This window comes from Lissotriton helveticus, chromosome 7 (assembly GCF_964261635.1).
Source record: "Lissotriton helveticus chromosome 7, aLisHel1.1, whole genome shotgun sequence".
In the NCBI taxonomy this organism is placed as follows: domain Eukaryota; kingdom Metazoa; phylum Chordata; class Amphibia; order Caudata; family Salamandridae; genus Lissotriton; species Lissotriton helveticus.
In genome coordinates this window covers 493828132-493848498 of record NC_136068.1, presented here as the reverse complement: position 1 = coordinate 493848498, position 20367 = coordinate 493828132, and positions in this window count along the sequence as shown.

Here is a 20367-nt window from a genome sequence, read left to right as displayed (position 1 = left end):
GCGACCGCGAGCAAGCAAAATGACATCGAGGCAAGACTTTTTCCTTGTTCGTGATCAGCAACATCAACTTGCCGATCGCAAGCGTGAAAAATAAACCTCCCAGTGAGATTCTCAACATGGGGAGGTCAGGTTTCTCATTGCGAGTGGTCGCGTATGCTTGCGACCGCTCGCGATGAGAAACTACCGGTCCGCGTTGAGAAAGTTGCCGCTCGAGTAAAAATCTACTCGAGCGGCAGTAAAAGACAGCTCGCACTGTGTAAGATGCCATTTTCAATGATTGCACAGTGCGGACAAGCATCCAGCACTGTGCAATCATCGTGAACAGCGTACTACGCAGTTCACGTAGTGCAATGCGTAGCTCGCGTAATGCGAAGTGCACTTTGCATAGCTACGAGTAGTGCTGCTGCACGAAATACGCCCAGTCTTATAGGTTACTTCATTAATCAATCAACCAACCAATCAATGAGGATTCATAAGATGCAACAAATCATCCAATAGGATAAACAGGTCCTTGCAGGCCCGGGAGGTGATGGTACGGAGGTACGTGGGGAGGCTGTATGGACAAGTGAATCGTGGGGCTGAGGGATGAGCCCTGGGCGGCACTGAAGGTGATCGCCTTGGGTTCAGAGGTGAAAGGTGTGAGGTGGATCCTCTGGGGTCTTCCGGTGAGGAAGTAGGTGATCCATATGAGCGCTTACCCTAGGATGCAGATGAGGTGGAGTCTTTTGATCAGTGTATGGCGGTAGTTAAAAAAACATGTTTTCCAAACTTTCCTATGAAAGGCCAGTAGTCTGAGGTCAATTTAATGTTTGCTGGATGTATACTTATAAGTGGAACACCATCACACTGAGCATGCTTTGCTAAGAACTTAACTTTGGGGCTACAAGCAATTTCTGTAATTTGGAACACCCTATTTAGATTCTTGCTTTGTGCCATTGTTATCCTAATCTATTGTTGATATTTATTTAAAGCCAAAGTATTTGAGTCTTGTTGTCCTATAGGCTCTTCAATTGAGCTACTGCTTATAAAAAACACATTGCCCTTTTTTCACTGAAATATAACTGCCACAGTTAGGGACACTCACATCTGTGATCCATTAAGGTTATAGGTCACCACATTTATGTTGTATTGTGTTCCACAACTCTTTTCATTATTTGAAATATTCAGTTATTTCATGCACAGATCACGGGCCGGAACGTTCTAATAGTAGCGCTGGCAGATGGGACTGACACTGAGTTGGGGAGTGCTAAGTTTGGCTGGAAAGTCAACAGGATAGGTGTCAGTCCCCTGGTCCTCCCTCCCAGGATGCACAACCTGCACAGACTCCTGCTGTGAATCCCATATCTACAATATTGGAAAGGTTTTCAAGTTACCTGCATTACTGTCTGTAGAGGATACTATAAACAATGATATCTTGCGTGCTCTGTGAAATTTTACTTGTGTACAACCAATAAAATTATATTTTAAGAAAACAAAAAGAATTTGTAGAAGTTGTACCTCCCCACGCCGATCTACAATACTTCCTTTGGCTTAGAAAATTCTATTCCTGCTTTATCGCAGACTATGCATCCAAATTTGGACCCTTGTTAAATATGTCCTAGAGGGGTGTTCCTTTCAGCTGCAATTCTAAATGTCAGGAAATGTTTAAGCAAAATAAAAATCAATGAGTTAGTCCTAAGGAACTGAGACATCAGGATATTGTGTTGCTGTGCATCTTAACCGTGGATGAGAGTAATGTAGTACTGGGAGCTGTGCTCACTCCCAGAGGGAAGGGGGAGATAATGTTTGGATATTCATCTTGAGCGAGGAAAGATGCAGATGTTAATAACTAAGTAATAGAAAATAAATTGCTGGCTTGTTGGTTGGTGGTTTCCAAGTATCACAGTTATCTTTGGGGAAGGAAAACTGGGATCAGACAGACCATAAACCTTTAATTTTCATTCTAAGTGGTCTGAACGTGAAAGGGTTGACTCTTAGCATTGCTAGGTATTCCAGTAAATTCTTACAGTTTGATGTTTTGCCAAAATATACTCCTGGTAGTCGGTACATTTGTGCTGATAATCTGATGAGATTTCCAATTAAGGAGGTTTCTTCAGAGCCTATAGAGTCTAAAAAAAGATGCAGATTTAGAGGTACAAGAGGGGGGTGGGGTCGCACACTACTCACACACCGGCGGTATCGCCCCTAAGGACTCTGGTTAGTGTAGTTGAGTGTTCCGCGATGCATCATCTTTCGATCTTCTGCTATCTTCGCTGTCTTCGCCATCCCTGGACACGTGTTTCGGGGTATCACCCCTCGTCAGCAGGGATAGGCCGTGTTCTGGGGTTGCCGATGGCTGCCAAATATCTGCCAGGTTTAGTACCACTCAGGAGCGTAGGTGCGGGATCCCAGGCTCGTCAGCCCGCGGCTCAAGGGAGCTTAAAGTTACAAGAGGGGGGTGGGGTCGCACACTACTCACACACCGGCGGTATCGCCCCTAAGGACTCTGGTTAGTGTAGTTGAGTGTTCCGCGATGCATCATCTTTCGATCTTCTGCTATCTTCGCTGACTTCGCCATCCCTGGACACATGTTTCGGGGTATCACCCCTCGTCAGCAGGGATAGGCCGTGTTCTGGGGTTGCCGATGGCTGCCAAATATCTGCCAGGTTTAGTACCACTCAGGCGCGTAGGTGCGGGATCCCAGGCTCGTCAGCCCGCGGCTCAAGGGAGCTTAAAGTTACAAGAGGGGGTGGGGTCGCACACTACTCACACACCGGCGGTATCGCCCCTAAGGACTCTGGTTAGTGTAGTTGAGTGTTCCGCGATGCATCATCTTTCGATCTTCTGCTATCTTCGCTGTCTTCACCATCCCTGGACACGTGTTTCGGGGTATCACCCCCCGTCAGCAGGGATAGGCCGTGTTCTGGGGTTGCCGATGGCTGCCAAATATCTGCCAGGTTCAGTACCACTCAGGCGCATAGGTGCGGGATCCCAGGCTTGTCAGCCCGCGGCTCAAGGGAGCTTAAAGTTACAAGAGGGGGGTGGGGTCGCACACTACTCACACACCGGCGGTATCGCCCCTAAGGACTCTGGTTAGTGTAGTTGAGTGTTCCGCGATGCATCATCTTTCGATCTTCTGCTATCTTCGCTGTCTTCGCCATCCCTTGACACGTGTTTCGGGGTATCACCCCTCGTCAGCAGGGATAGGCCGTGTTCTGGGGTTGCCGATGGCTGCCAAATATCTGCCAGGTTTAGTACCACTCAGGCGCGTAGGTGCGGGATCCCAGGCTCGTCAGCCCGCGGCTCAAGGGAGCTTAAAGTTACAAGAGGGGGGTGGGGTCGCACACTACTCACACACCGGCGGTATCGCCCCTAAGGACTCTGGTTAGTGTAGTTGAGTGTTCCGCGATGCATCATCTTTCGATCTTCTGTCTGCTATCTTCGCTGTCTTCGCCATCCCTGGACACGTGTTTTGGGGTATCACCCCTCGTCAGCAGGGATAGGCCTTGTTCTGGGGTTGCCGATGGCTGCCAAATATCTGCCAGGTTTAGTACCACTCAGGCGCGTAGGTGCGGGATTCCAGGCTCGTCAGCCCGCGGCTCAAGGGAGCTTAAAGTTACAAGAGGGGTGTGGGGTCGCACACTACTAACACACCGGCGGTATCGCCCCTAAGGACTCTGGTTAGTGTAGTTGAGTGTTCCGCGATGCATCATCTTTCAATCTTCTGCTATCTTCGCTGTCTTCGCCATCCCTGGACACGTGTTTTGGAGTATCACCCCTCGTCAGCAGGGATAGGCCGTGTTCTGGGGTTGCCGATGGCTGCCAAATATCTGCCAGGTTTAGTACCACTCAGGCGCGTAGGTGCGGGATCCCAGGCTCGTCAGCCCGCGGCTCAAGGGAGCTTAAAGTTACAAGAGAGGGGTGGGGTCGCACACTACTCACACACCGGCGGTATCGCCCCTAAGGACTCTGGTTAGTGTAGTTGAGTGTTCCGCGATGCATCATCTTTCGATCTTCTGCTATCTTCGCTGTCTTCGCCATCCCTGGACACGTGTTTCGGGGTATCACCCCTCGTCAGCAGGGATAGGCCGTGTTCTGGGGTTGCCGATGGCTGCCAAATATCTGCCAGGTTTAGTACCACTCAGGCGCGTAGGTGCGGGATCCCAGGCTCGTCAGACCGCGGCTCAAGGGAGCTTAAAGTTACAAGAGGGGGGTGGGGTCGCACACTACTCACACACCGGCGGTATCGCCCCTAAGGACTCTGGTTAGTGTAGTTGAGTGTTCCGCGATGCATCATCTTTCGATCTTCTGCTATCTTCGCTGTCTTCGCCATCCCTGGACAGGTGTTTCGGGGTATCACCCCTCGTCAGCAGGGATAGGCCGTGTTCTGGGGTTGCCGATGGCTGCCAAATATCTGCCAGGTTTAGTACCACTCAGGCGCGTAGGTGCGGGATCCCAGGCTCGTCAGCCCGCGGCTCAAGGGAGCTTAAAGTTACAAGAGGGGGGTGGGGTCGCACACTACTCACACACCGGCGGTATCGCCCCTAAGGACTCTGGTTAGTGTAGTTGAGTGTTCCGCGATGCATCATCTTTCGATCTTCTGCTATCTTTGCTGTCTTCGCCATCCCTGGGCACGTGTTTCGGGGTATCACCCCTCGTAAGCAGGGATAGGCCGTGTTCTAGGGTTGCCGATGGCTGCCAAATATCTGCCAGGTTTAGTACCACTCAGGCACGTAGGTGCGGGATCCCAGGCTCGTCAGCCCGCGGCTCAAGGGAGCTTAAAGTTACAAGAGGGGGGTGGGGTCGCACACTACTCACACACCGGCGGTATCGCCCCTAAGGACTCTGGTTAGTGTAGTTGAGTGTTCCGCGATGCATCATCTTTTGATCTTCTGCTATCTTTGCTGTCTTCGCCATCCCTGGACACGTTTTTCGGGGTACCACCCTTCGTCAGCAGGGATAGGCTGTGTTCTGGGGTTGCCGATGGCTGCCAAATATCTGCCAGGTTTAGTACCACTCAGGCGCGTAGGTGCGGGATCCCAGGCTCGTCAGCCCGCGGCTCAAGGGAGCTTAAAGTTACAAGAGGGGGGTGGGGTCGCACACTACTCACACACCGGCGGTATCGCCCCTAAGGACTCTGGTTAGTGTAGTTGAGTGTTCCGCTTTGCATCATCTTTCGATCTTCTGCTATCTTCGCTGTCTTCGCCATCCCTGGACACGTGTTTCGGGGTATCACCCCTCGTCAGCAGGGATAGGCCGTGTTCTGGGGTTGCCGATGGCTGCCAAATATCTGCCAGGTTTAGTACCACTCAGGCGCGTAGGTGCGGGATCCCAGGCTCGTCAGCCCGCGGCTCAAGGGAGCCTAAAGTTACAAGACGGGGGAGGGGTCGCACACTACTCACACACCGGCAGTATCGCCCCTAAGGACTCTGGTTAGTGTAGTTGAGTGTTCCGCGATGCATCATCTTTCGATCTTCTGCTATCTTCGCTGTCTTCGCCATCCCTGGACACGTGTTTCGGGGTATCACCCCTCGTCAGCAGGGATAGGCCGTGTTCTGGGGTTGCCAATGGCTGCCAAATATCTGCCAGGTTTAGTACCACTCAGGTGCGTAGGTGCGGGATCCCAGGCTCGTCAGCCCGCGGCTCAAGGGAGCTTAAAGTTACAAGAGGGGGGTGGGGTCGCACACTACTCACACACCGGCGGTATCGCCCCTAAGGACTCTGGTTAGTGTAGTTGAGTGTTCCGCGATGCATCATCTTTCGATCTTCTGCTATCTTCGCTGTCTGCGCTATCCCTGGACACGTGTTTCGGGGTATCACCCCTCGTCAGCAGGGATAGGCCGTGTTCTGGGATTGCCGATGGCTGCCAAATATCTGCCAGGTTTAGTACCACTCAGGCGCGTAGGTGCGGGATCCCAGGCTCGTCAGCCCGCGGCTCAAGGGAGCTTAAAGTTACAAGAGGGGGGTGGGGTCGCACACTACTCACACACCGGCGGTATCGCCCTAAGGACTCTGGTTAGTGTAGTTGAGTGTTCCGCGATGCATCATCTTTCGATCTTCTGCTATCTTCGCTGTCTTCGCCATCCCTGGACACGTGTTTCGGGGTATCACCCCTCGTCAGCAGGGATAGGCTGTGTTCTGGGGTTGCCGATGGCTGCCAAATATCTGCCAGGTTTAGTACCACTCAGGCGCGTAGGTGCGGGATCCCAGGCTCGTCAGCTCGCGGCTCAAGGGAGCTTAAAGTTACAAGAGGGGGGTGGGGTCGCACACTACTCACACACCGGCGGTATCGCCCCTAAGGACTCTGGTTAGTGTAGTTGAGTGTTCCGCGATGCATCATCTTTCGATCTTCTGCTATCTTCGCTGTCTTCGCCATCCCTGGACACGTGTTTCGGGGTATCACCTCTCGTCAGCAGGGATAGGCCGTGTTCTGGGGTTGCCGATGGCTGCCAAATATCTGCCAGGTTTAGTACCACTCAGGCGCGTAGGTGCGGGATCCCAGGCTTGTCAGCCCGCGGCTCAAGGGAGCTTAAAGTTACAAGAGGGGGGTGGGGTCGCATACTACTCACACACCGGCGGTATCGCCCCTAAGGACTCTGGTTAGTGTAGTTGAGTGTTCCGCGATGCATCATCTTTCGATCTTTTGCTATCTTTGCTGTCTTCGCCATCCCTGGACACGTGTTTCGGGGTATCACCCCTCATCAGCAGGGATAGGCCGTGTTCTGGGGTTGCCGATGGCTGCCAAATATCTGCCAGGTTTAGTACCACTCAGGCGCGTAGGTGCGGGATCCCAGGCTCGTCAGCCCGCGGCTCAAGGGAGCTTAAAGTTACAAGAGGGGGTGGGGTCGCACACTACTCACACACCGGCGGTATCGCCCCTAAGGACTCTGGTTAGTGTCGTTGAGTGTTCCGCGATGCATCATCTTTCGATCTTCTGCTATCTTCGCTGTCTTCGCCATCCCTGGACACGTGTTTCGGGGTATCACCCCTCGTCAGCAGGGATAGGCCGTGTTCTGGGGTTGCCGATGGCTGCCAAATATCTGCCAGGTTTAGTACCACTCAGGCGCGTAGGTGCGGGATCCAAGGCTTGTCAGCCCGCGGCTCAATGGAGCTTAAAGTTACAAGAGGGGGGTGGGGTCGCACACTACTCACACACCGGTGGTATCGCCCCTAAGGACTCTGGTTAGTTGGCAGCCATCGGCAACCCCAGTACACGGCCTATCCCTGCTGATGAGGGGTAATACCCCGAAACACGTGTCCAGGGATGGCGAAGACAGCGAAGATAGCAGAAGATCGAAAGATGATGCATCGCGAACACTTTACTACATTGACCAGAGTCCTTAGGGGCGACACCGCCGGTGTGTGAGTAGTGTGCGACCCCACCCCCATTTGTAACTTTAAAGCTCCCGTGAGCAGTGGGCTGACGAGCCTGGGATCCCAAACCTACGCGCCTGAGTGGTACTATACCTGGCAGATATTGGCAGCCATCGGCAACCCCAGTACACGGCCTATCCCTGCTGATGAGGGGTAATACCCCGAAACACGTGTCCAGGGATGGCGAAGACAGCGAAGATAGAAGAAGATCGAAAGATGATGCATCGCGAACACTTTACTACATTGACCACAGTCCTTAGGGGCGACACCGCCGGTGTGTGAGTAGTGTGCGACCCCACCCCCATTTGTAACTTTAAAGCTCCCGTGAGCAGTGGGCTGACGAGCCTGGGATCCCGCACCTACGCGCCTGAGTGGTACTATACCTGGCAGATATTGGCAGCCATCGGGAACCCCAGTACACGGCCTATCCCTGCTGATGAGGGGTAATACCCCGAAACACGTGTCCAGGGATGGCGAAGACAGCGAAGATAGCAGAAGATCGAAAGATGATGCATCGCGAACACTTTACTACATTGACCAGAGTCCTTAGGGGCGACACCGCCGGTGTGTGAGTAGTGTGTGACCCCACCCCCATTTGTAACTTTAAAGCTCCCGTGAGCAGTGGGCTGACGAGCCTGGGATCCCGCACCTACGCGCCTGAGTGGTACTATACCTGGCAGATATTGGCAGCCATCGGCAACCCCAGTACACGGCCTATCCCTGCTGATGAGGGGTAATACCCCGAAACACGTGTCCAGGGATGGCGAAGACAGCGAAGATAGCAGAAGATCGAAAGATGATGCATCGCGAACACTTTACTACATTGACCAGAGTCCTTAGGGGCGACACCGCCGGTGTGTGAGTAGTGTGCGACCCCACCCCCATTTATGCCGATTTAGAGGATGCACTGTGACAGATAAGGACATTGTGCATGTAAGTGTATTTTCCAAAATAAACTGGTGTATGTAATTGAGTGAAGACATGATTCACAAAAAAGTAATTTGGTTCACTGATTCTGGATGGTCAGAAAAGAGAATTGTTGATTTAAGCTTTCAACCGTTTCTTGAATTTGCTTAGGAATGAACTCTTGAAGATGATCCTGTCATGAGAAATGACAAGCTTGTACCGGCAGTCAGTTTGAGAGTAGTCATAATACCCAAGGCACATGATGGAAATGTAGGTTGTACAGTGACCAAAGGGTATAGATAGAGAACTTGATCAGGCAATCCAAAAGTGTGTGATATGTGGTAATTGTGACAATACTTTGGAAATAGCCTCTCAACCTCTTCATACAATATAGCTCCCATCCTCACCATGTTAACAAGCTGGGATTTATCTAGTTGGTCAATGCAATCTACTTATAAGTACTCACAATTTGCACTGGTGATTTAAATTTTTAAAGTAAATGGCCTAAGGTCATGTTTGTCAGTGAAGTAACTGCAAGAAATGTAGATTTTCTAGACAAGGTTTACCTGGCGCATTATTTTCAGACAATTGTACCAAGTTTGTTTGTGCCCAGATCTCATGATTTCTCAGGGTGAATAAATTGATCACTTCAAGTACTCATTGTATCATCCCCAAATGAATGGACTCATTGAGTGCATAAATAGAGCACATGGGGAATGTAAATGAAGGCCCATGGGCAATATTTGTATTGATGTCAATACAGTAAGGTCATTTCTAAGGTTCTACCACATCAATCCACATTAAACAACTGGGGTTTCTCATTTTGAATTATTGAGTGGCAGAGAAATGAGCCACAAATGTTGTTCTAGTTTGGATGTCGCAGTGGGTCAGGAATGGGAGGTCTGTGAGTGATCTTGATACAAATGTGAGAGTAAATACAGAAACATCACAAGATAAGCAGAAATAGGACTACAATACATGGACAAAAGTGAAATCAATGTAATTTCAAGCTGGGCACCTTGTGCGGGTGAAGAAATCAGGTTGAATGAATGAATGAATGAATGAATGAATGAATGAATGAAAAATATTTATAGAGCGCACGATGGCCAAACGGCTTCCTGGCGCTGGGAGCTCTGAAGAACCGAACAGACAGGGCCAGGAGGTTTAGCAGGGGTAGGCCAGGGCAAACAGAAAAGTTTTCAGCGCTTTACGGAAATGAGAAAAAATAGGGATCGAACGCATAGAAAGAGGAAGGGAGTTCCAGAACCGGGGGGCAAGAACAGAGAAACGGGTTCCACCAGTGCGAGATTTGTGAAAGCGGGGAACAGTGAGGAGGGCAGAAGATAATGAACGGAGAGTGCGGGCAGGGGTGTGACGGGAAATCAAAGAATTAATGAAAGCCGGTGCAGAGTGATCAAGGGCCCGGTAAACAAGGCACCCTAGTTTAAACAGAGATCTCTGCAAGATGGGCAACCAGTGAAGGGATTTGAGGACGGGAGTGATGTGATGGGTTTTGGGCAAATGAAAGATGAGACGGGCGGCCTGGTTCTGGATAGCTTGTAAGCGGCGGGTTTCATAGGCAGGGATGCCAGCGAACAAGCTATTGCCATAATCAAGGCGGGAAGTGATAAGGGCGGAAATAATAATTTTAAGGGAGTCGAGAGAAAAAAAACGAGAGATTTTCCGGATCATTCGGAGGGAAAGAAAACAGGAGGACACCACGGCACTGACCTGGCCATGCATGGACAGGTCCTGTCTGACCTTGATGCCCAGAGTTTTAACAGAGGGAACGGGGGTGGGAGGGGGGCCAAGGATGGGAGGCCAAAAAGCAGGGGACCAGGGACTGGATGAGCCGCCAATCAGGACAAGCCCAGTCTTATCTGGGTTGAGCTTGAGGTGATTGGCGCTCATCCACCCAGAGATAAAGACCATGATGGAGTGAAAAAAGGATAGAGAGTGAGAAGTAGAGGAAAGATCAAAGACGAGCTGGAGGTCGTCAGCGTAATTATACACAGAGACCCCCAGCTCAAGAAGAGAAGAGATAAGAGGGTGAATATAGAGGTTAAAGAGAAGGGGAGAGAGAGAGGAACCTTGGGGGACCCCACAGGGCACCGGGAGGGGAGAAGCAGAGAAGCCGGGAAGGTGAACGGCTTGAGAACGCCCTGTCAGGAAAGAGGTGATCCAGGAGAAGGCAGAACCTCGTATGCCCGCTGCGCTGACACGGTCCAGAAGAATGTTATGGTCGACCGTGTCAAACGCAGCGGACAGGTCGAGGAGGATCAGAGCTTGAGGGGAGTTGACGTCGGCCTTGGCCTTAAGCTCGTCGAGGACGGCCAACACCACGGTTTCAGTCGAATGACCCGAGCGGAAGCCAGCTTGGTGAGAAGCCAGAAGCTGGCTCTGCTCAACATAAACAGAGAGACAGGAAGTAACATAAGACTCAAGAAGGTTGTGTGTGTAAAGGTGATCCGAAGTATGGGAGTCCCTTCAGAGTAAAACAGATCAGTGGTAGGGCTGTCAGGGTAACAGACTGTCAATGGTGGAATGGTGAGAGAGTGCTGAAAGGTAATGGTGATCCTGAAAACACAGGCCTCTCCTTCGAGTGATGATGGCTTGGGTGGCCACAGAGATCGTCCATCAGGTACAAATCATATTGGTCCATTTATTGTCACAGTGCTGCTCCATCAACTACAGAGCAGGTAAGTCACTCCATTCATAGAACCATTTGAAGGAGCTCTACAACAAGAAGTATACCTTCGAGGTATACAAAAGTGTGTCTTCCCTCATATCTTTGTGTCCAAGTTGCTTATCTCTTTATTTTCTGATTTTCATTTGAGCTCTAGTGTTTTAAAATTTGTTTTTCCAAGTGTATGCTTGAGTCAATGTATTCTGTTAGTTTGAGAAAGATGTTTAACAGTTTGTTTTTATTTTTTATTTGTTTATAAAAGGGGAATGCCATGTAATACGCCTATAATCATTTCTCTAGAGCATAATGCTCTGCAGATACACTCTGGATAGCACTGTGTTGATAAATGGAGCGCCTCCTTTAGTGTTCTGAGAATGCTGCCTTATGAACTGTTTGGCAGTTGGTGTTGGGCTCTGGTTTAAATGACCTGTAGCAGCTCGACTTTGTAACTCAAGAAGTCAACTTACCAAAAATGTATCCCGGCTGAGCGTTTTGTGTGGTGGCGGAACACTACACTACACTAGCCATCTCACAGCAGGTTGCAGCTTGGATGTCAGGTGATACAATTTAAACTCTGGAATTCCTAACTCACATTGAGAAATCAATTTCACCAGTGTCACCCTTTGGCTGGCTGATCATAAATTAGGTCTACTAGAACACATCTAACTTTTGGAAGATTGTCTTTGGCAGCAGTTGTCAAATGTTAGTTAAACAGTAAAGGACATGGGGAAATCATTACCATCTTAGCCAACCCAATATACCCTGTTACTCACAGTGGCAGTGTGTTTCTGGAAGAAACATGTGCTCTGAATGCTGTTAAACCCTGCCTTGCACTTCCATCTAGCATATCAGAGTCCTAATGGCATTACGTTTACCCCGAAATATCAGAAGGTTCTGGATTTCTAAGTAATTACGCCCCTGCCCCTTCCCCCCCTTAGAACCACAAAGCACTGGGACATGCTGGGCAGAGGGGAAATAGCCAGGTCCTGATCTAATTGATGCTTAAACCAAACACAGTTTCAGATTCCTTGAAGAGCTTTTCTATTAGATTGAGATTTACCCCCACTTCTCCAAAGAACAAAACCATGTAATCCACAAAGGACAACACTGAGCATTACTGCCCCACCCCAGAATCCTCCAATACATCCATTTTGTCATCACCTGACAGCAAAGGGATCCATTGCCAGGGCAAAAAATAGGGAGCATCAGGCAGCTGTGCCATTCCCTATTTACAGACAGATAACGTTGCCTGTGTGCACCCTAGCTGTTTGCTTAGCATATAACAATGCCATCCATTTAATAAAAAGCATACCAATGCTGAGTTTAACAAGTACTTGAAAAAGATGCTCCTGACTCAGTGTATCAAATGCTTTCTCCAGGTTAAGGGCCAGGACAGCAGAGAAAGGACACTCAGATGGTGTTTCCTTGAGCACCTGGAACAGTATCCTGATATTTAAGAGGAGATATAGCCTAGAATTGAACTATTCTGGTCTCTATGTACCAGTCTAGGTAGATGCACTCAAATTATTTAGCAAAAACGTTATCAAAATTTTATAGCCCGTATTCAATATGGAGAGTATTCTATACAAGACCATCTCCAGCATGCCTCACCATGTCTAGGGCTCAATTAGGCCCTTGCTCAATTTAGTGGATACAAGCAACAATTCTAATAGCACAATGCATGCAATAATACCAATCTCTTGGCCAACTGTTTCTCTAATGTGCTGTAAAACTCCAATGGTAGCCTATGTGTTCCAGATGTCTTCCCAGTTACCATATACATGAGCACCCTTATTATTTCTAGGGCTGAAATTAGTTATCCTATTTCTTCCCAGCCTTCATGAGCCACCTGTGAAAGGAGCACCTCCCTCAGGAACGTGTTACTTCAAATGTTGTGCACAAGGCACTTCCTGTATATAACTCTAAATATTAGCCATAAAAGGCTCTACCCAAACTAGAACCACACAGCAGTGGGACATGCTGGCCACGGCGAGCAAGCAAAATGACATCGAGGCAAGACTTTTTCCTTGTTCGTGATCAGCAACATCAAGTTGCCGATCGCAAGCGTGAAAAATAAACCTCCCAGTGAGATGCTCAACGTGGGAAGGTCAGGTTTCTCATTGCGAGTGATCGCGTATGCTCGCAACCGCTCGCGATGAGAAACTACCAGTCCGCATTGAGAAAGTTGCCGCTCGAGTAAAAATCTACTCGAGCGGCAGTAAAAGACAGCTTGCACTGTGTAAGATGCCATTTTCAATGATTGCACTGTGCGGACAAGCATCCAGCACTGTGCAATCATCGTTAACAGCGTACTACGCAGTTCGCGTAGTGCAATGCGTAGCTCGCGTAATGCGAAGTGCACTTCTCATAGCTACGAGTAGTGCTGCTGCACGAAATACGCCCAGTCTTATAGGTTACTTCATTAATCAATCAATCAACCAATCAATGAGGATTTATAAGATGCAACAAATCATCCAATAGGATAAACAGGTCCTTGCAGGCCCGGGAGATGATGGTACGGAGGTACGTGGGGAGGCTGTATGGACAAGTGAATCGTGGGGCTGAGGGATGAGCCCTGGGCAGCACTGAAGGTGATCGCCTTGGGTTCTGAGGTGAAAGGTGTGAGGTGGATCCTCTGGGGTCTTCCGGTGAGGAAGTAGGTGATCCATATGAGCGCTTACCCTAGGATGCAGATGAGGTGAAGTCTTTTGATCAGTGTATGGCGGTAGTTAAAAAAACATGTTTTCCAAGCTTTCCTATGAAAGGCCAGTAGTCTGAGGTCAATTTAATATTTGCTGGATGTATACATATAAGTGGAACACCATCACACTGAGCATGCTTTGCTAAGAACTTAACTTTGGGGCTACAAGCAATTTCTGTAATTTGGAACACCCTATTTAGATTCTTGCTTTGTGCCATTGTTATCCTAATCTATTGTTAATATTTATTTAAAGCCAAAGTATTTGAGTCTTTTTGTCCTATAGGCTCTTCAATTGAGCTACTGCTTATAAAAACACATTGCCCTTTTTTCACTGAAATATAACTGATACAGTTAGGGACACTCACATCTGTGATCCATTAAGGTTATAGGTCACCACATTTATGTTGTATTGTGTTCCACAACTCTTTTCATTATTTGAAATATTCAGTTATTTCATGCACAGATCACGGGCCGGAATGTTCTAATAGTAGCGCTGGCAGATGGGACTGACACTGAGTTGGGGAGTGCTAAGTTTGGCTGGAAAGTCAACAGGATAGGTGTCAGTCCCCTGGTCCTCCCTCCCAGGATGCACAATCTGCGCACACTCCTGCTGTGAATCCCATATCTACAATATTGGAAAGGTTTTCAAGTTACCTGCATTACTGTCTGTAGAGGATACTATAAACAATGATATCTTGCGTGCTCTGTGAAAGTTTACTTGTGTACAACCAATAAAATTATATTTTAAGAAAACAAAAAGAATTTGTAGAAGTTGTACCTCCCCAGGCCGATCTACAATACTTCCTTTGGCTTAGAAAATTCTATTCCTGCTTTATCGCAGACTATGCATCCAAATTTGGACCCTTGTTAAATATGTCCTAGAGGGGTGTTCCTTTCAGCTGCAATTCTAAATGTCAGGACATGTTTGAGCGAAATAAAAATCAATGAGTTAGTCCTAAGGAAATGAGACATCAGGATATTGTGTTGCTGTGCATCTTAACCGTGGATGAGAGTAATGTAGTACTGGGAGCTGTGCTCACTCCCAGAGGGAAGGGGGAGATAATGTTTGGATATTCATCTTGAGCGAGGAAAGATGCAGATGTTAATAACTAAGTAATAGAAAATAAATTGCTGGCTTGTTGGTTGGTGGTTTCCAAGTATCACAGTTATCTTTGGGGAAGGAAAACTGGGATCAGACAGACCATAAACCTTTAATTTTCATTCTAAGTGGTCTGAACGTGAAAGGGTTGACTCTTAGCATTGCTAGGTTATCCAGTAAATTCTTACAGTTTGATGTTTTGCCAAAATATACTCCTGGTAGTCGGTACATTTGTGCTGATAATCTGATGAGATTTCCAATTAAGGAGGTTTCTTCAGAGCCTATAGAGTCTAACAAAGATGCCGATTTAGAGGATGCACTGTGACAGATAAGGACATTGTGCATGTAAGTGTATTTTCCAAAATAAACTGGTGTATGTAATTGAGTGAAGACATGATTCACAAAAAAGTAATTTGGTTCACTGATTCTGGATGGTCAGAAAAGAGAATTGTTGATTTAAGCTTTCAACCGTTTCTTGAATTTGCTTAGGAATGAACTCTTGAAGATGATCCTGTCATGAGAAATGACAAGCTTGTACCGGCAGTCAAATTGAGAGTAGTCATAATACCCAAGGCACATGATGGACATGTAGGTTGTACAGTGACCAAAGGGTATAGATAGAGAATTTGATCAGGCAATCCAAAAGTGTGTGATATGTGGTAATTGTGACAATACTTTGGAAATAGCCTCTCAACCTCTTCATACAATATAGCTCCCATCCTCACCATGTTAACAAGCGGGGATTTATCTAGTTGGTCAATGCAATCTACTTATAAGTACTCACAATCTGCACTGGTGATTTACATTTTTATAGTAAATGGCCTAAGGTCATGTTTGTCAGTGAAGTAACTGCAAGAAATGTAGATTTTCTAGACAAGGTTTACCTGGCGCATTATTTTCAGACAATTGTACCAAGTTTGTTTGTGCCCAGATCTCATGATTTCTCAGGGTGAATAAATTGATCACTTCAAGTACTCATTGTATCATCCCCAAATGAATGGACTCATTGAGTGCATAAATAGAGCACATGGGGAATGTAAATGAAGGCCCATAGGCAATATTTGTATTGATGTCAATACAGTAAGGTCATTTCTAAGGTGCTACCACATCAATCCACATTAAACAACTGGGGTCTCTCATTTTGAATTATTGAGTGGCAGAGAAATGAGCCACCAATGTTGTTCCAGTTTGGATGTCGAAGTGGGTCAGGAATGGTAGGTCTGTGAGTGATCTTGATACAAATGTGAGAGTAAATACAGAAACAGCACAAGATAAGCAGAAATAGGACTAAAATACATGGACAAAAGTGAAATCAATGTAATTTCAAGCTGGGCACCTTGTGCGGGTGAAGAAATCAGGTTGTGTGTGTAAAGGTGATCCGAAGTATGGGAGTCCCTTCAGAGTAAAACAGATCAGTGGTAGGGCTGTCAGGGTAACAGACTGTCAATGGTGGAATGGTGAGAGAGTGCTGAAAGTTAATGTTGATCCTGAAAACACAGGCCTCTCCTTCGAGTAATGATGGCTTGGGTGGCCACAGAGATCGTCCATCAGGTACAGATCATATTGGTAAATTTGTTGTCACAGTGCTTCTCCATCAACTACAGAGCAGGTAAGTCACTCCATTCATAGAACCATTTGAAGGAGCTCTCCAACAAGAAGTATACCTTCGAGGTATACAAAAGTGTGTCTTCCCTCATATCTTTGTTTCCAAGTTGCTTATCTCTTTATTTTCAGATTTTCATTTGAGCTCTGGTGTTTTAAAATTTGTTTTTCAAGTGTATGCTTGAGTCAATGTATTCTGTTAGTTTGAGAAAGATGTTTAACAGTTTGTTTTTATTTTGTATTTGTTTATAAAAGGGGAATGCCATGTAATACGCCTATAATCATTTCTCTAGAGCATAATGCTCTGCAGATACACTCTGGATAGCACTGTGTTGATAAATGGAGCACCTCCTTTAGTGTTCTGAGAATGCTGCCTTATGAACTGTTTGGCAGTTGATGTTGGGCTCTGGTTTGAATGAGCTGTAGCAGGTCGACTCTGTAACTCAAGAAGTCAACTTACCAGAAATGTATCCCGGCTGAGCGTTTTGTGTGGTGGCGGAACACTACATTACACTAGCCATCTCACAGCAGGTTGCAGCTTGGATATCAGGTGATACAATTTAAACTCTGGAATTCCTAACTCACATTGAGAAATCAATTTCACCAGTGTCACCCTCTGGCTGCCTGCTCATAAATTAGGTCTACTAGAGCACATCTAACTTTTGGAAGATTGTCTTTCGCAGCAGTCGTCAAATGTTAATTAAACAGTAAAGGACATGGGAGAAGCATTACCATCTTAGCCAACCCAATTCACCCTGTTACTCACAGTGGCAGTGTCTTTCTGGAAGCAACATGTGCTCTTAATGCTGTTAAACACTGCCTTGCATTTCCATCTAGCATATCAGAGACCTAATGGCATTACGTTTACCCCGAAATATCAGAAAGTTCTGGATTTCTAAGTAATTACGCCCCTGCCCTTTCCCCCCCTTAGAACCACACAGCACTGGGACATGCTGGGGCAGATGGGAAATAGCCAGGTCCTGATCTAATTGATGCCTAAACCAAACACAGTTTCAGATTCCTTGAAGAGATTTTCTATCAGATTGAGATTTACCCCCACTTCTCCAAAGAACAAAACCATGTAATCCACAAAGGACAACACTGAGCATTACCGCCCCACCACAGAATGCTCCAATACATCAATTTTGTCATCAACCTGACAGCAAAGGGATCCATTGCCAGGGCAAAAAATAGGGGGCATCAGGCAGCTGTGCCATTCCCTATTTACAGACAGATAACTTTGCCTGTGTGCACCCTAGCTGTTTGCTTAGCATATAACAATGCCATCCATTTAATAAAAATCATACCAATGCTGAGTTTAACAAGTACTTGAAAAAGATGCTCCCGACTCAGTGTATCAAATGCTTTCTCCAGGGTAAGGGCCAGGACAGCAGAGCAAGGACACTCAGATGGTGTTTCCTTGAGCACCTGGAACAGTCTCCTGATATTTAAGAGGATCTATAGCCTAGAATTAAGCTATTCCGGTCTCTATGTACCAGTCTAGGTAGATGCATTAAAATTATTTAGCAAAAACGTTATCAAACATTTTATAGTCCGTATTCAATATGGAGAATATTCTATACAAGACCATCTCCAGCATGCCGCACCATGTCTAGGGCTCAATTAGGCTCTTGCTCAATTTAGTGGATACAAGCAACAATTCTAATAGCACACTGCATGCAATAATGCCAATCTCTTTGCCAATTGTTTCTCTAATGTGCTGTAAAACTCCAATGGTAGCCTATGTTTTCCAGATGTCTTCCCAGTTACCATATACATGAGCACCCTTATTATTTCTAGGGCTGAAATTTGCTATCCTATTTCTTCCTAGTCTTCATGAGCCACCTGTGAAAGGAGCACCTCCCTCAGGAACTTGTTACTTCAAATGTTGTGCACAAGGCACTTTCTGTATCTAAATATTAGACATAAAAGGCTCTAGCCAAACTAGAACCACACAGCACTGGGACATGCTGGGGCAGATTGGAAATAGCCAGATCCTGATCCAATTGATGAATATCATGGTACATCGTCATTTAGTGGGATATACACATGTGTGTAGCACTCTGGAACATACCACTTCATCTAATCCTACATGTAGGGCATGGGTAGGTGAATAAAAAGAGTACTCTCATCTTAGAGTTTCTACAGTATCAGAAATCCTCTAATGACCAAATAACCAACTATGCCTGTAACACCTTTGCAATTTTGCCCACAACTGTATGAGGAGTCAGGAGGGATTTTCTTTGGAGGATGGGTGCATGCGATCCAAGTTAAATACCTGAGACACAATTGAGTGCTCCACCAGAGGAAGGTGCATGCACCTCAGTTGTTGTATAATCAGTGCAGCACTAAAGGTTGACTGCTCAAGTTTGGGAGCCTAAATGCTACTCAGTAGTACCCGCGTACCATCTAACTTACCCTCCACTTAAACATACCTGCCATCTCTATAGAGCGACACTGGATCGGCTACACAGCAAGGCCGGACTGGTCGCACCAGGCATCGAGTGTTTTCCCAGGAGGTTGGAGGGGTGGGAGGCTGGTTTTGTTACTGGTCGCCGGTTTTGTAGCAGTGCTGCAATATCGCCCCCAATACAATATCAGCAGGAGTGTCTAGCATAATGACTCCCTTCTCACTCTCTCTTTGTTTTTGGTCCTCATTATCTACCCTGGTCCGTTGTAATAGTCAGTTGAGAGTGCCTCACTACCTCATAAATATGGATTGGAGGGCATGATATATACCAGCCTACAAATAAGTGAAATCCAACTCCCTTCAGCCCTCAATCAGGCACCTTCGAGGTAATAGTTTGCTGCACCGGAGTACCCACAACCTAGATAGAGTTTTACAGGTCGGGGTTCTGCTCGCAGAGAGAATGGGGAATGACCAAAAGCAGCATAATCATTAGACCAAACGGGGAGAAAAACCAACAAAAAAAACCTCGTATTTGGTCTTGGAAATATGCCCACTTTAAAAGATGCCAAAATGCTCTTTTCTTCGGGTTGCCTGACCTTAATAAATCGAGTTTTGAAACCTGCAATATTGAGGTCTGCCAATCGCAAAAGGAGGGGGGAGCTGAATCCTTTCACTGCATGCAGATCTCCCTCCTTGCTAGAAGAATGGAATAAAAGAGCAAACTTTTTGCAGGACCCACAACCCCCTCCATAACTCCAAATATAATTTACGCAGGATTAAACGTGACCGGGCAACCCAAACTGGCTGTAAAAAAAATACTAAAGGACTGCCAAAAAGAGGATAAAAGTGGACATTCAAAAAACATATGTAAATCAGATGCTGCTATTGCCCCACACTTTGCTCAGGAAACTTGACGGTCTGTAGAAAATTTAGAAAGCCTTTGGGGCGAATAGCAAGCCCTATGCAGAACAAAGAGATGATTCCTGCGAAGCCAAGCTGGCTTGACAATGTCCCATAACAATTTAAACGAAGTGGGCCAAAGGCTTCCCACCTCCAGATCTGGAAAAGATGTTGCCCAAAGCTTTTCTGGCAGTTGGAATTCACACTCCATCTCATCCAGAATTAGATGATACAACAATGATACTTCCTTTTTAGCTGGGGGTTTATCGACAAGTTGGGATTCTATCAAGGTGCCAACCCCCAGTAGATGTTTAGACCTAAGGGTGGCCTGGGAGCATGTCCAGCTAGCTATTTGAATGTATTTAAATCTGGAAAAATTAGGGCCAATTACAGTACTTAAAGCTTCCCATGGTAGTAAAACTCCATCCACAAATAAATCACCCCAAACTGACAGGCCAGCCTCCCTCAAGGGCAACGCAAGACTGTCCAAAAGCCAGCTGAGGCTCCCGGGTGTATCCCATAGGGGCGCCCTACTTGAGAAGTAACCCGTCATTGTCATGGCGTTAACCTTGGCCCATGTTTTAGCGAGCCCTTGTAGAACCTTCCATTTAATTATTTTTTTTATTTCGGGTTCCCGAACTTAAAAAGAAACCCATCCTGTGCAAGGCCATCCCCGCTGAGCATAGCTCTAAACATATCCCCAATCCCAC